This window comes from Diceros bicornis, chromosome 35 (assembly GCF_020826845.1).
Source record: "Diceros bicornis minor isolate mBicDic1 chromosome 35, mDicBic1.mat.cur, whole genome shotgun sequence".
Classification (NCBI taxonomy): domain Eukaryota; kingdom Metazoa; phylum Chordata; class Mammalia; order Perissodactyla; family Rhinocerotidae; genus Diceros; species Diceros bicornis.
The window spans coordinates 23,053,260-23,066,206 of NC_080774.1; the positions used below are offsets into that span (position 1 = coordinate 23,053,260).

The window sequence follows — 12,947 nt, forward strand, 5'->3', positions numbered from 1 at the left end:
AGCCTATAAATGGAAGGCAAGTAAATAAATGATAAGAGAGAGAAGAAAGGCAAAGGGAAGACTATCAGGTGGCAACATCTCCAATGGAGGAAATGTTCAGGCCACTTCCTTCAGTGAGGCCAGACCACCATCCCCTGCTCCCAGGCATCAGCTCAGGGACCAGAACTGCGAAAGACAGGGGTACAAATGCTGGGGGTGGGCTGAGGAGGGAGCTCTGACACAGGCTATGATGTGAGCACGGCTAGGCCCTTCCCTCTGCCTATAACCCTCAAGGCCCCCAGGCCGCCTTCTGTTTTCCTCTAATTGTGAAGCTCTTCACTGCCTTTGTACTTGCTGATCCTTCTCCCTGGATTATCCTCACCAGCTTCTATAGTGGCTGCTCCAATTTATCCTTCAAATCTCAGCTTAGATGACATCACTTCAAAGATACCTTCCCTGCACGCACTATCTCAAGTAGGTATTTTCTGTCCCTAACCCCTAGAATTCTTACTCATATACTTACTCATATATTCCCACACGTCAGAAACAGATCCACATGCTGGGGATGCAGGAGTGAATGAAACAGACAAAAATGCTTCCCTTTATGGAGCTCACATCCTAATGAGGCACAGAGACCATAAGCAAGATCAATAAGTAAAATATATAGTATCTCAGATAGTGATAAATGCTGTGGAGAAAAAGAGAGCAGGGAAGGACGACACAGAGCAGGGCGGAGGGTTTTGGGAGGTTGAAATTTAACCAGGGTGGCCACAGAAGGCCTCCTTGAGCAGGTGACAGGTGACATTGTCTGGGGAAGAGCCTTCTAGGCGTAAGAAACAGTGAAAAGGTGAGAGTGTGCCTGGCCTGTTTGAGGAACAGCAGAGAGGTGAAGTGGCTTGAGCTGAGTGAGCAGCGAGAGGACAGTGGGTTGTGAGGTCAGAGGAGAATGGAAGGGGCCTGACAGATCAAGGTAAGGACTCTGACTTTTCCTCTGAGCAAGCTGGGGGCCACTGATGCAGGAGTCCTGAGATCTGACTTACATTTTAACAGGCTCTGGCTGCGATGCTTGCTTCTCTCATAGCTTATCAGTCTTTCTTATCATTACATTTGTTTTCTATTTCTTCGTCTCTCTCTCCCATTAGAATGTAGTAGGCAACCCAAGGGCAGAAACTATGTCTGGCTCGTTTACCTATCATCACTCAGCCCAGTGGCAGGCACAAAACAGGGCTGAATAAAGACTGAATGAATGAATGCTGGACTTAGGAAGTCTCTGTCCTCAGTGTCTCAACATCCAGCCACCCACCCCTTAGAGATCAGAGAATGAAGACCACAGAAGCAGACTCAACAGCTGGCTAAAATGAAATTTTGACATTTCACTCTCAATATGCTTAAGACCCTAAAAACAATTAGGGTGTAGTAAAAAGTATGTGCCACTCAAGTCTATTCCTCTAGAGAGCTCAGCTGTAAGGAAAGTTTTCAGTGCTAAACGTGAACACTGAAGGGTTGGTTTTAAAAGTTTTGAGATCTGACTTCCAAATCTACCCTCTTCCCGCTCAGGATCCACAGAGATGGTAACCTGGGTGATCAGTGACTAATGCATCCCGCTGATGATCAACTTGGGGCATTCTGGAGTCAACCTTAACTAGAAGAGGCCTCCTAGCTTCAGGGAGACCCTCTTGATGGAGGTCAGAAGTCAGGCCCAAGCTGAAAGACCCAAAAAGCATGAGACTTAGGCATCTGGACCCACAGCCAAGCCTCTCCTGAACTCCATTAAATAACAGAAGACAATCTAAGAACAAAGGGTTGGGAAAGGAAAGGCGGCCACAGAGGCTCTCCTGGAGTCTATACAACTAACAGGCACAACCATACCACAACTGTAAAATGAGAATTACACATCATATACCTGACTGGTTTGTGAGGCTAAAACAAGTCAATACATACAAAGCCCTTAGCACTGCCCAGACCACCAAGTGCTTGATAAACGTTAGCCACTGTTACTACTACACAGGGAGAGTGGTTACCACCAGCACCTCCCTGCTGCTTCCCAACCCCCAGATCTCTGGAGGCCCTGAGGCACTCTGCTGGCTGGCTGGGTGGCAGCAACAACAGTTCAAGAGTAGTTAATCCTACCACTGGTTAGATTTCTCCCTATCCCCCTGCGGTGACATGAGGATGCGCAGGAGATCACCTGGAAAGTGCTTTGAATTCCTCAGGAGTCAAGGATCCCTGACAATTCAATGCAATATTCATTCATTCATTCACTGAGCATTTACTGAGCACCTACTATGTGCCAGACATTTCACCAGGTGCTGGAGACACAGACAGTTAAGACAAGCCCTCTCCAAGGATTAAGAACCATTTGTTTACTTAGAAGACAGCCAAGTACACAGACAATGATAACCCATTATGATCAGTGCCACAGGACATCAAGGAGGGGCATCTAGCTCAGGCCTGCAAGGTGGAGGGGATGATCGGATGGGAGGCACCAAGTAGTGGTCCAGCAAAGAAGTGTGGGGTGGGGTGTGTATGTGACATGAAATGGTGTTCAGGCAGTGAGAACAGCACAAAGCAAAGACACAGAGGCATAACGAGTTAGCACTTTGTAGAAAAGCAGCTGAGTTTGCTTGGAGCTTGGGAGGAGGTAGAAGTGTGGAGCAGGAGAGATAAGGCAGAAGAGCCAGGCAGGGGTCAGAGCCCAAAAGGCCTTGAATGCCATGCTAAGGAATGTGAGTTTTAGCTTGAGGGCAACGAGGAGCCACTGATGGATATTCAAGCAGAAGTTTTTTTTTAAGGATTCTCCAACTGCTCAAGTGGTATTTTCTCTCTGGAGTTATCTGTTTCTCTCCGTGTGAAGAGAAAAAGAACACAAAAACCATTTCTGGGCTGTAATAATTTATAAGTAACCTATCTTAGACAAAAAGACTTGTGCAGAAAAAGAAACATCTTCAAGTTATAGATGTTCCCTCAGCTTTCAGGAATACACCAAAGTGCAAAACCCATACCCAAGCCATGTTTGCTCAGTGTCAGCACATCAGGCTTTGGTGCCAGGCATGCGGGTTTTCTGGGAAGTGAGCAGTCAAGATACGCAACAGTTTCAGAGGACGACTAGAAAAAGATGAAAGTCCAAGCCGAAAGCCAGCAGGACCAATGGACTGAACTTGTTCTGACAAACTTTTAGGAAGTGAAACGAGAAGGGTGGGAGAAGTCCTGTGTACACAAAGGTCTCTGTCTGCGGAAGGAAGTAACACCCCACAAACCAGGGTAGACAGCCTTCCTCAGACATAGACCCTCAGCAGGCATCAACTGCCTACGATCAAGGCTCCCACCGCAACATTAACAGGCTCTGCACAAACTTCCTCATCTAACCCCCACACGCACCAGTGTTGGGAGGAGAGGGGGAAGGTGGTGATCATTATTTTAGAGCTGAAGTAGAGGCCCAGTCTAAGCAAGTTGTCCGGGTCCCACTATCACGAAGCTGCTGAGCTGGGATCAGAACCCAGGGCTGAGCGAGGGGGAGAAAGGGAATCTTTTCCGTGTACCTCTGAGCTCTTCAGGTTGCTCAGGGAGAAGCCTCTGCTCAACCCACACTCAACAGATAATCTCTACACAACTTCTGAGGGATCTGATTCTTTGAAACTAGTGAAGCTGCTCTTCACGTCAGTTTTTAAGAGGTCGAGGAGCCTGGTGGGCTCAACTCAGGACAGGGAGCCAGATGCTCTGAGCTCTGCTCACGTTCCTACCATTTGTGACAAGTCGCTTCATCTCAAATCCTCCCTTGGAAGGATGGGGATAAGGTGACAATATTAAGGTTCTGTGAATTCAATGGAACTAGGAGAACAGATCATAGAGTTAAAAAAAAAAAAGGCACTACAGTAATATTTACATCACAGCTTTCTTCAGAAGCACGTGGAAACCTTCGCGAGTTCATTAAGGCTTACAACACCCAAGAGTGGGTAGGAAGGCAGCAGGTCTCCCTTGTGCTGCTCTCAGGGAAACTGAGGCAGAACTGGAGCTAGTGAATGTCTGCAAAGGAATAAGGCTCAGACTCACAGAACCTAGCCCTCCGGCCATCAAACCACCTCACCACCTCCCAGGCAAGATGTGCTTTCCCTAGCCAAGAAGCCATGGGGCCTGCACTTTTCTCAGAGAGACACAGACCCTTCCCTTGAGAACGTCCTTCAAGAACCTAGGGCTACAAGAGCCCCTAGAGGTCATGTGGTTCTTCTCTTCAATCCAAAAGGAATGCAGCTCAACTACTCTCAAGAGAGGTTCTAGATACTCTCAAATTAGCTTCATGGATAGCCTGCTTTGTGTCTCACAGTTCCCAATAGTCAGGAAAAACTTCCACGCTTGCCCTGAAATGTAATCACTTACACCAACAGCCTGCAGGATTGTTTCATCCTAAAGAAAGTGAGTCAAATGCCCCTTATGAAGACTAGACGAGAAGCAATAAGCCTACATCTTTACACAGATGCAAATACACATAATGGCTAAAGATATTAAATAGCCCCTTCATCCCAACCTTGCTCCAGCCTCTCTGCTGTCTCTGCACTTTGCTGGTCTCTGCAAGCAAGGGTAGAAACCCTGGTTCTTGTCTATACTACCTGATTGACCTTATACGTGTGATTTAACCTCCCTGTGCCTCAGTTTCCCCGTGGATAAAATGGGGATAACAACCGTAGCTACCTCACAAGGGCTGCTGTGAAGTTTAAACGTGGCACTGTACTAAAGCGCTTAGCACAGCGCCTGGTACACAGTAGGAGCTCAACACGCAGCAGCTGGCATTTTCGTCGGTGTTTTTAGCATTATTACAGGTGTCCCCAGCTAACTCGTCCGTGGGGCGCCAACGGACAGACCAAGCCCCAGCGTGCCGCGGAGCAGGCGGCGCAGGGCTGTTTCTTGCAGTTTTTTTTCCTTTTCGAACCGTGGCAGAGAGATAAGGCCGGAACGAAGAGGCCCCAGGGGATAAGTGTGAAGGGGAAAACCGGGACCGAAGAGGAGCTTCCCCTGCGGCCAGGGGCGGGCTCCGCGGGGCCTAAGTCTAGCCGTCTCTCCGGGAGGGCGCCCAGGTGGGGCTGCGGACCTGGGGCAGCTGGGCTGCGGGCAGCGGCCAAGCGGGTGCGAATGAATGAACCCGCAGTCCTTCAGCTTCGTCGGGGCCCGGGAAGCCTCTCTGGCCCCTCCAGCCCCACGTCCTCTCCGTGACCTCTGACCCCGCAACGCCCTCACCTCAGACCCCCGCCTCCCCGCCCCACTTCTCCTCCAGCCTCGTCGAACTCCCCGCCTCCTCACCCGCAGGTCCGCACGGCTCCCGGCGCCACGGCGCGGCGCGGCGCGGCTCGGCAGGAAAATGTCCGCGGCCTCCTCCCCCTGCTCTCCCGGTGCGCCCGTGCCGCCGGCCGCTCCAGCCCCGCGGCTGTCACCTGCCGGGCGGAAGTGAGCTGCCCGCGCGCGGGCACTTCCGGTGGACGCACGGCCTGGGGGCGGGGTCAAGGGTGCGACCCGGGCGGGGGTGGTGGTGCCCGCGGGGCGGGGCCGACCGGATTAACCCCTCCCCGGCCGCGGCGCTGCTCCGCCGCTGTCTCCCGCAGCGTGGTTAGGAAAATTAGCCTGCTCACCGCTAAGTAATTTCGCGTGATGGAGATGGAAAAGGTCGTGGAGACTCTGAGGTCCATCTCCCTTCTGTTATAGACGGGAAAACTGAGGCTCTGAGAGGGGCAGGATTTTGCTCAAGATCACTTACCGTATGAATGGAAGAGTCAAAACTCGAGGTGTAAATCTAGTCTAGCGCTCCCTGCCCTTCAGTGCAGCCCTTTGGGTATTCCACGTTAGAGGGGAAAACATCGCACTCTCCAAGAACTTCACAATATCCCATTTCTCCTTTTGCTGGGTCTGCCACGACTTCAAGTGCAATAGCCATCTCACTCCCGGCTCTGGTACTATTAACTTTCTTCTCCTTCTAGATAATTTTTGATCATCCCCTGTAAAACATTATTTCATTGCTACTCTTTAAAAATGTTTTACTAGGAAAATAATATTTGCATTGTAGAGGAATGGCAATATACTAGCAAGCAAAAAGAAGATAAAAAATCATCTGCAATCCCACCGCCCCGAGACAATCATTTTTAATATTTTGGTGAATATCCTTCAGGACTTGACATATCATTCAGTATTTTTAACTCACCAAGATGTTGGTAAAACTTTCCCAAAACAATAAATACATTTCTGTTTGGTGCTTTCCAATACCTGCATGGTATTCCACTGTATGGATGGTATCACTGTTCTCAAAAACAATCCCTACAGTTGTACACTTAAGTTGCTACCAATCTTATAATATTATAAAACTTATTAATAAATAAGCTTGCAAAGCCAAGTCTGTATGTCCTGTCTAATCTAGATATTATTGTTTTAATATTCAATGTAGTTTTTATATGTTTAACCAGACTCAAATCCTTTTTATAAAAGGTTTTATTTTTAAATCATTATAGACTTACAGGAAATTGCAAAAATAGTACATAGGGTGCCTTCACCCAGTTTCCTTCAGTAGTGACATTTTATATATTAGTAGTATAACATCAAAACCAGGAAATCGGCATTGGTATAATACCATTAACTAAATTTACAGACCTTATTCCATTTTTAAATCCTTTTCTGAAGTAGGCAGGAAACAAATAGAATGATTTTGTATGCATGTGTCATGTTCCACATGCTATGCACAGCTGTCTGGAGAAACCACCTTTCCCTAATGATCAATGTTGGCAAATGCCATCAGCCTCAGTGAAAAACAAGATTTCACTAGGAATGTAACATGGAAAGAGAAGGATTATCTAACAAAACAAACCAGCAAACCTAAAGGTACCAAGCTGGAGAGCTTATGTGAAAGTGGCAAGTTGGTGGTAAAAGCAGTCAGAGCTTTAAGAGTTCCAAGGAGACAGAAGTCACAGCGTCAATTTGCTCAAGAAGGATGTTCTGGGGAAGGTGGCATTTATGCTAGGCCTTGCCCAGTGAGGACAGAGTTGCAGAGGCTGAGATGGAAAGAAAGGGCAAACCAGAGAGATCAGTGCAGAGACAGGAAGGCAAGGGAGCCAGACGTCTGGGTCCTTCAGAAAGCATTTCCCAAGCCCCTGCTCTGAACCAGACCCTGGGCTGGGTGTTGGATAGTCACACAGGTGAGGCAAAGGCCCTGTCCTTGCTGAACCATCAGTTTGTCCGGGGAGGGTGACAGAGCAGCAGGCACAAATGTGGTTGGTGCTGTGATAGGGGAGGTATTGGGGACTATGGGAGTCCAGAGGAGGCACTGAAGCTCCCCCTGGGGTTGGAGGGAGAAGGGGAGGTGTGGACAAGTAGGGGGCATTTAATATGAAATTGCAGAACAGCAATGGATGTTTATGGAGCACCTGTAGTGTGCTAGGTGGTGCACAGGGGGTCTCATTTGCTCCTCACATCAGCCCCATTTTATTTGGGGAGTGGAGGGGAGCTGCAACTCCAAGAGCTGAAGTCAAACAATGTCCGAGTGGCAAAGCTGATGGTCTGGTCCCAGAGCCACAGCATACGTGCTCTCATAAGTCCCACTCATTCACCTAAAATATGTCTGTCCCTCTTACCTGAGCCAGCCATATTGGAGATACAACAGTGAACAAGATGTGGCACAACCTCTCCTTGGGAGAGGAACAATTAAAGGGGCAATTATAACACAGCCCAGAAGGACCAGGGGTGTGCAGGAGACTTGGGCACCAAACTCATCCTGGGAAAGTCAGGGATGGCTTCCTGGAGGAGGTGACATCCAGCAGGAACTGTGAAGGATGATATTACTACTACTAATAGTTACCATGAAGAGTCACTGTGCTAGGCTCTTCCCCATATTAACTCACTGAACTCTCTCAACAATTTGGGGTTCCATGACTGTCCCCAAGTAAAGATAAGAAAACTTAGGCCAGTGGGCAGAGCTGATTTTCCTCACTTCCCTGTAGGCCTTGGCCTCCTCTCTCACAGCTCAGCCTGGCAGAAGAGCTAAAAATATAATACTAATAAGAAGAGGCACAACTCAATGCCAAAGGCTGAATAATTACAGCTTGCAGAGGTGGGAGATGGAAGCAGGGAAGCGGGGCTTTCAGGGGGCTTCCCTCTCTAACCCCATCTCCAACCCAGCTGGCCACACTGCCTGAGTCACACTCACTGTCCAACACTGTCTAGAAAAGTCCCACCTGGGGCATGTGTGGCCTGCCTCAGACCTCTGAGCCCCTGGCCCAGGAGGAGCTCTTTGCTCCAGGATGGAGCAGAGCCAGTGATGGCCAAGCCCACTTGGAGAGAGAACAGACTTGTCCCAACAGATATACCATTACTAACAGTAACGTCACCTCCTGATTGGAGGAGGAAGTTTTTAAACTCTTCTCCAAGTCCTATTCATTTTCTACCCTGCCCTATTGAGCTGGCTGATGATGGACAGGCCTGTCCACCTCTTTGGGCCTCAGTTTCTCCTTCCTGAGAACTCTGCACCCAACATGTGCCAAGCACCATTGTATGCCCTTGACACCCATCACTTCATTTAACCCTCACTATTCCCAAGAGGTGGGCACTATGGAACTCCCACTTTACAGATGAGCACACTGAGGCCCTGAGAAGCTGAGGAACTTTTCCAACTTCAGGAGGCAACAATGGACCAAGCTGAGAGGCAAGGCCAGAGCTGAAGACTGCAGGGCCCATGCTTTCCCCCTCATCCCACCCTTACCTGCCTCATGACGTTTAATACAATCAGAGGGAGGTTGGGAGTTCTTGTGGTGTCAAGAAATGACCGGGGACCTGCTGACACACAGAATCTCAGAGCGTGTCTTTCCCACCCTCCATCCACACGGGTGCCTAATAAATACACGTTGAACAAATTGTATTTTTTTTCCATCTATGCCCACTAGAGGGCGCACTGGTGATATTAACTGCCCCTGACCTTTCGGTGTAAATGTTGCACAGGCAGCCGATAGCATGCCTTTCTCCGTCCCAACCTTCTTTCTAGATTCTTCTTCTTATCGCTATTACTCTACTTCAATTTATGTTTGCTTGCTGTTTTTGTTGTTTTTACCTTACAAACTTCTAAAAGTTGCCTCAGATCCTTTCCGGAAGGAGGCAGGAGTGATTTTGTCTGTAGCCTCACTGACACCACCAGCCCCACACCTGCTGAGGGTGGGCAGCTCCATATCCTTCCCGTTCGGGTGGAACCTGGCACAGACTCCAGGGCAGAGGGGCCTAGAGGCTGCCAGGGACCTCTCCTCTGCCTCCATTCTTTCCTGCTGCAAATGCTCTCATTACACCATCCCTGGTCTTCCAAGGAGCAAAATTCTGCTCACTCCCCTGTGGCCCCAGTGCTGCCATAGGCTGCCTCTTGAAGGGCTCTGCTCTCCCTTCTCAGGTTCCCCTGAGAGGGCTGAACCGCCCTCCACTGGTGCAATCAAAAAGGCCCAAGCTCTGAACCACACCCGGGTTCAAATCTTCAGCTGGACCCCACTTTCCAGCTGATTGGGCCTCCATGCAAAGTTGCTAAAGAGATTAAATTGTAGAATTTATGTACAGTGCCTGGCAACCTATAAACCCTCCTTCAATGGGAGCTTTAAAAATTATTTAAAGGCATAAATTGAGGCACAAAGAAAATGTCAATAAACTCCAATAGAGTAGAATTGGAGTTCATACATCAGTCTTTGATCACAATCTAAAAAGCTAGAAATCGGGGCCGATCCTGTGGCTTAGCGGTTAAGTGCGTGCTCTCTGATGCTGGCGGCCCGGGTTCGGATCCGGGGCGCACACCGACACACCGCTTCTCTGGCCACGCTGAGGCCGCGTCCCACATACGGCAACTAGAAGGCGGTGCAACTATGACATACAACTATCTACTGGGGCTTTGGGGGGAAAATAAATAAATAAACCTTAAAAAGCTAGAAATCAATAATAAAATCAGAAAATGGACCCTACACCTGGCAAATAAAACACTCTTTAAATTTAGTTATTTTAGTTATTTAACTATTAGTTAAATAGTTTAACTTTAGTTATTTAGTTTACCTTTTTAGTTTATCTAAATATTTAGTTCAACTATTTAGTTAGCAGTTTAACTTTAGGTATTTAACTCCTGAAACTTCTGGGTAAGGGAGTGAATTCAACATGTGTATGTAACTCCACACCTTTCTGAAATGCCACTAAAACAAAAGAAAGGGAATTTTAGAATTTTTTTTATTGAGGTCATAATAGTTAAAACATTGTGAAATTTCAGTTGTACATTATCATTTGTTAGTCACCATATAAATGTGCCCCTTTACCCCTTATGCCTACCCCCACCCCCTTCCCCTCTGGTAACCACTAATCTGTTCTCTTTGTCCATGTATTAGTTTATCTTTGACAAATGAGTAAAATCATATGGTGTGTGTCTTTCTCTGACTGGCTTATTTCATTTAACATCATACTCTCAAGGCCCATCCACATCGTTGCGATTGGGATGATTTTTGTCTGTTTTTATGGCTGAGTAGTATTCCATTGTACACATATACCACATCTTCCTTAACCAGTCATCAGTCAATGGGCGCTTGGGTTGCTTCCACTTCTTAGCTATAGAGAATAATGCTGCAATGAACATAGGGGTACATAGGTCTCTTTGAATTGTTGATTTCAAGTTCTTTGGATAAATACCCAGTAGTGGGATAGCTGGGTCATGTGGTATTTCTACTTTTAATTTTTTGAGAAATCTCCATACTGTTTTCCAAAGTGGCTGTACCAGTTTGCATTCCCAGCAGCAATGTATGAGGGTTCCCTTTTCTCCACATCCTCTCCAACACTTGTTATTTCTAGTCTTGGTGATTATAGCCATTCCAATGGGTGTAAGGTGGTATCTCGATGTAGTTTTGATTTGCATTTCCCTGATGATTAGTGATGTTGAATATCTTTTCATATGCCTATTGGCCATCTGTATATCTTCTTTGGGAAAATATCTGTTCATATCCTCTGCCCATTTTTTGATAGGGGTGTTTGTTTTTTGTCGTTGAGTTGTGTGAGTTCTTTATATATTTTGGAGATTAACCCCTTGTCAGATATATGATTTGCAAATATTTTCTCCCAGTTGGTGGGTTGTCTTTTTGTTTTGTTCCTGGTTTCCTTTGTCTTGCAGAAGCTCTTTAGTCTGATGAAGTTCTACTTGTTTATTTTTTCTTTGGTTTCCATTGCTCGAGTAGGCACGGTATTTGAAAAGATCCTTCTAAGACCGATGTCAAAGAGTGTATTCCCTATATTTTTTTCTAGGAGTTTTATGGTTTCAGGTCTTACCTTCAAGTCTTTGAACCATTTTGAGTTAATTTTTGCGTATGGCGAAAGATAATGGTCTACTTTCATTTTTTGCATGTGGCTGTTCAGTTTTCTGGAATTTTAATAAAATATATGTCACATAAAATTTACCATTTTAACCATTTTAAGTGTACACTTCAGTGGCATTAAGTACATTCACATTGTTGTGCAACCATTACTACCATCCATCTCCAGAACTCTTTTCATCTTCCAAAAATGAAACTCTAGACCCTTTGAATACTAACTTTCCATTTCCCCCTCTCCTGAGCCCCTGGAAACCACCATTCTTTCTGTCTCTGTGGATTTGACTATTCTAGGTGCCTCATATAAGTGGAATCATATAATATTTGTCCTTTTGTGTCTGGCTTATTTCACTTAGCTTAATGTCTTCAATGGCAATGGTTGAATAATATTCCATTGTATGGATATACCACATTTTATTTATCCATTCATCCATCGATGGACTCTTGGGTTGCTTCCACCTTTTGACTATTGTGAATAATGCTGTACAAACATTGGTGTACAAATATCTGTTCAAGTCCCTGCTTTCTTTTTTTTTTTAATTTTATTTATTTATTTTTTTCCCCCAAAGCCCCAGTAGATAGTTGTATGTCATAGCTGCACAGCCTTCTAGTTGCTGTATGTGGGACGCGGCCTCAGCATGGCCAGAGAAGCGGTGCGCGCCTGGGATCCGAACCCGGGCCGCCAGCAGCGGAGCGCACGCACCCAACCGCTAAGCCACGGGGCCAGCCCTCAAGTCCCTGCTTTCAATTCTTTAGGTTATACGCCCAGAAGTGGAATTGTTGGATCATATGGTAATTCGATGTTTAAGTTCTTGAAGAACCACCATACTGTTTTCCACAGCAGCTGCACCCTTTTGCAGTCCCACCAGCAGTGCACAAGGGTTCCAGTTTCTTCACGTCCTCATCAACACTTATTTTCTGTTTTTTGGACTTTTTTAATAATAGCCATCCTAATGCATGTGAAGTGATATTTCACTGTGACTAAAGTGATTTTTTAAAGGTATAAATCCACAAGAGCAACGAGAACAGGAAACGAGACAATAGTGACAACACTAGAAGCAGGAAAGCAAATGGATAAAAGGTTACCAACTTAGCTGAATCCTAAGCCACAAGGAGGGAAGCCAAGAGGCAACCCAGTTATACTGCAGAACCCCGAAGATTCAGGAACTGGTGGCACCAGAAACTTCTGGAAGTGGGGGTGAAGAATGGACTAAAATTTGAAAGATTGATAGAAAGTCTGAAAAGGAGTTAGACACTCCCAGATCCTTCCCCAATTCTGACCGTCAGCCGTATGTCCACTCCCTCATCCAGCAGAAGACTGAGGTTTACTCTCAGAAAGCAGTAAGACAAAGGGCCACGGAACACCCCCCGGTGGAGGGGGCAATCATAGTAAAAACAGGGAGGAAACAGGGATCCTGGCAGAGAGGACCACAGTGGACAAGGCCACCCCGTCAGAGCTGTCACTCAGCTGTCAGTGCATCCCGTAAGGCTGAGGAAGCAGCCAAGGATCACCAGGCATTTGAGGAACGTGGCAGTCAGAGGCCAAGATGACAAACAGATAAAACAACATGGATACAATTGAGACTAGCTACTGCATACACGTAGACTATGCTGGAAGGAAACACAAGAAAC

At 46.8% G+C, this 12,947-nt stretch overlaps 1 protein-coding gene across 1 annotated transcript in view; it reads right to left on the reverse strand.

Annotated features, from left to right (window-relative positions):
* AP1B1 (adaptor related protein complex 1 subunit beta 1) overlaps positions 1-5,384 on the reverse strand; it is a 52,032-nt gene extending 46,648 nt beyond the window's left edge. Inside the window, exon 1 of the mRNA XM_058531711.1 lies at positions 5,272-5,384. The gene's annotated coding sequence lies outside the window, so the exon portion shown is untranslated. The remainder of the gene's footprint in view (positions 1-5,271) is intronic.
* Positions 5,385-12,947: the final 7,563 nt, after the last annotated feature.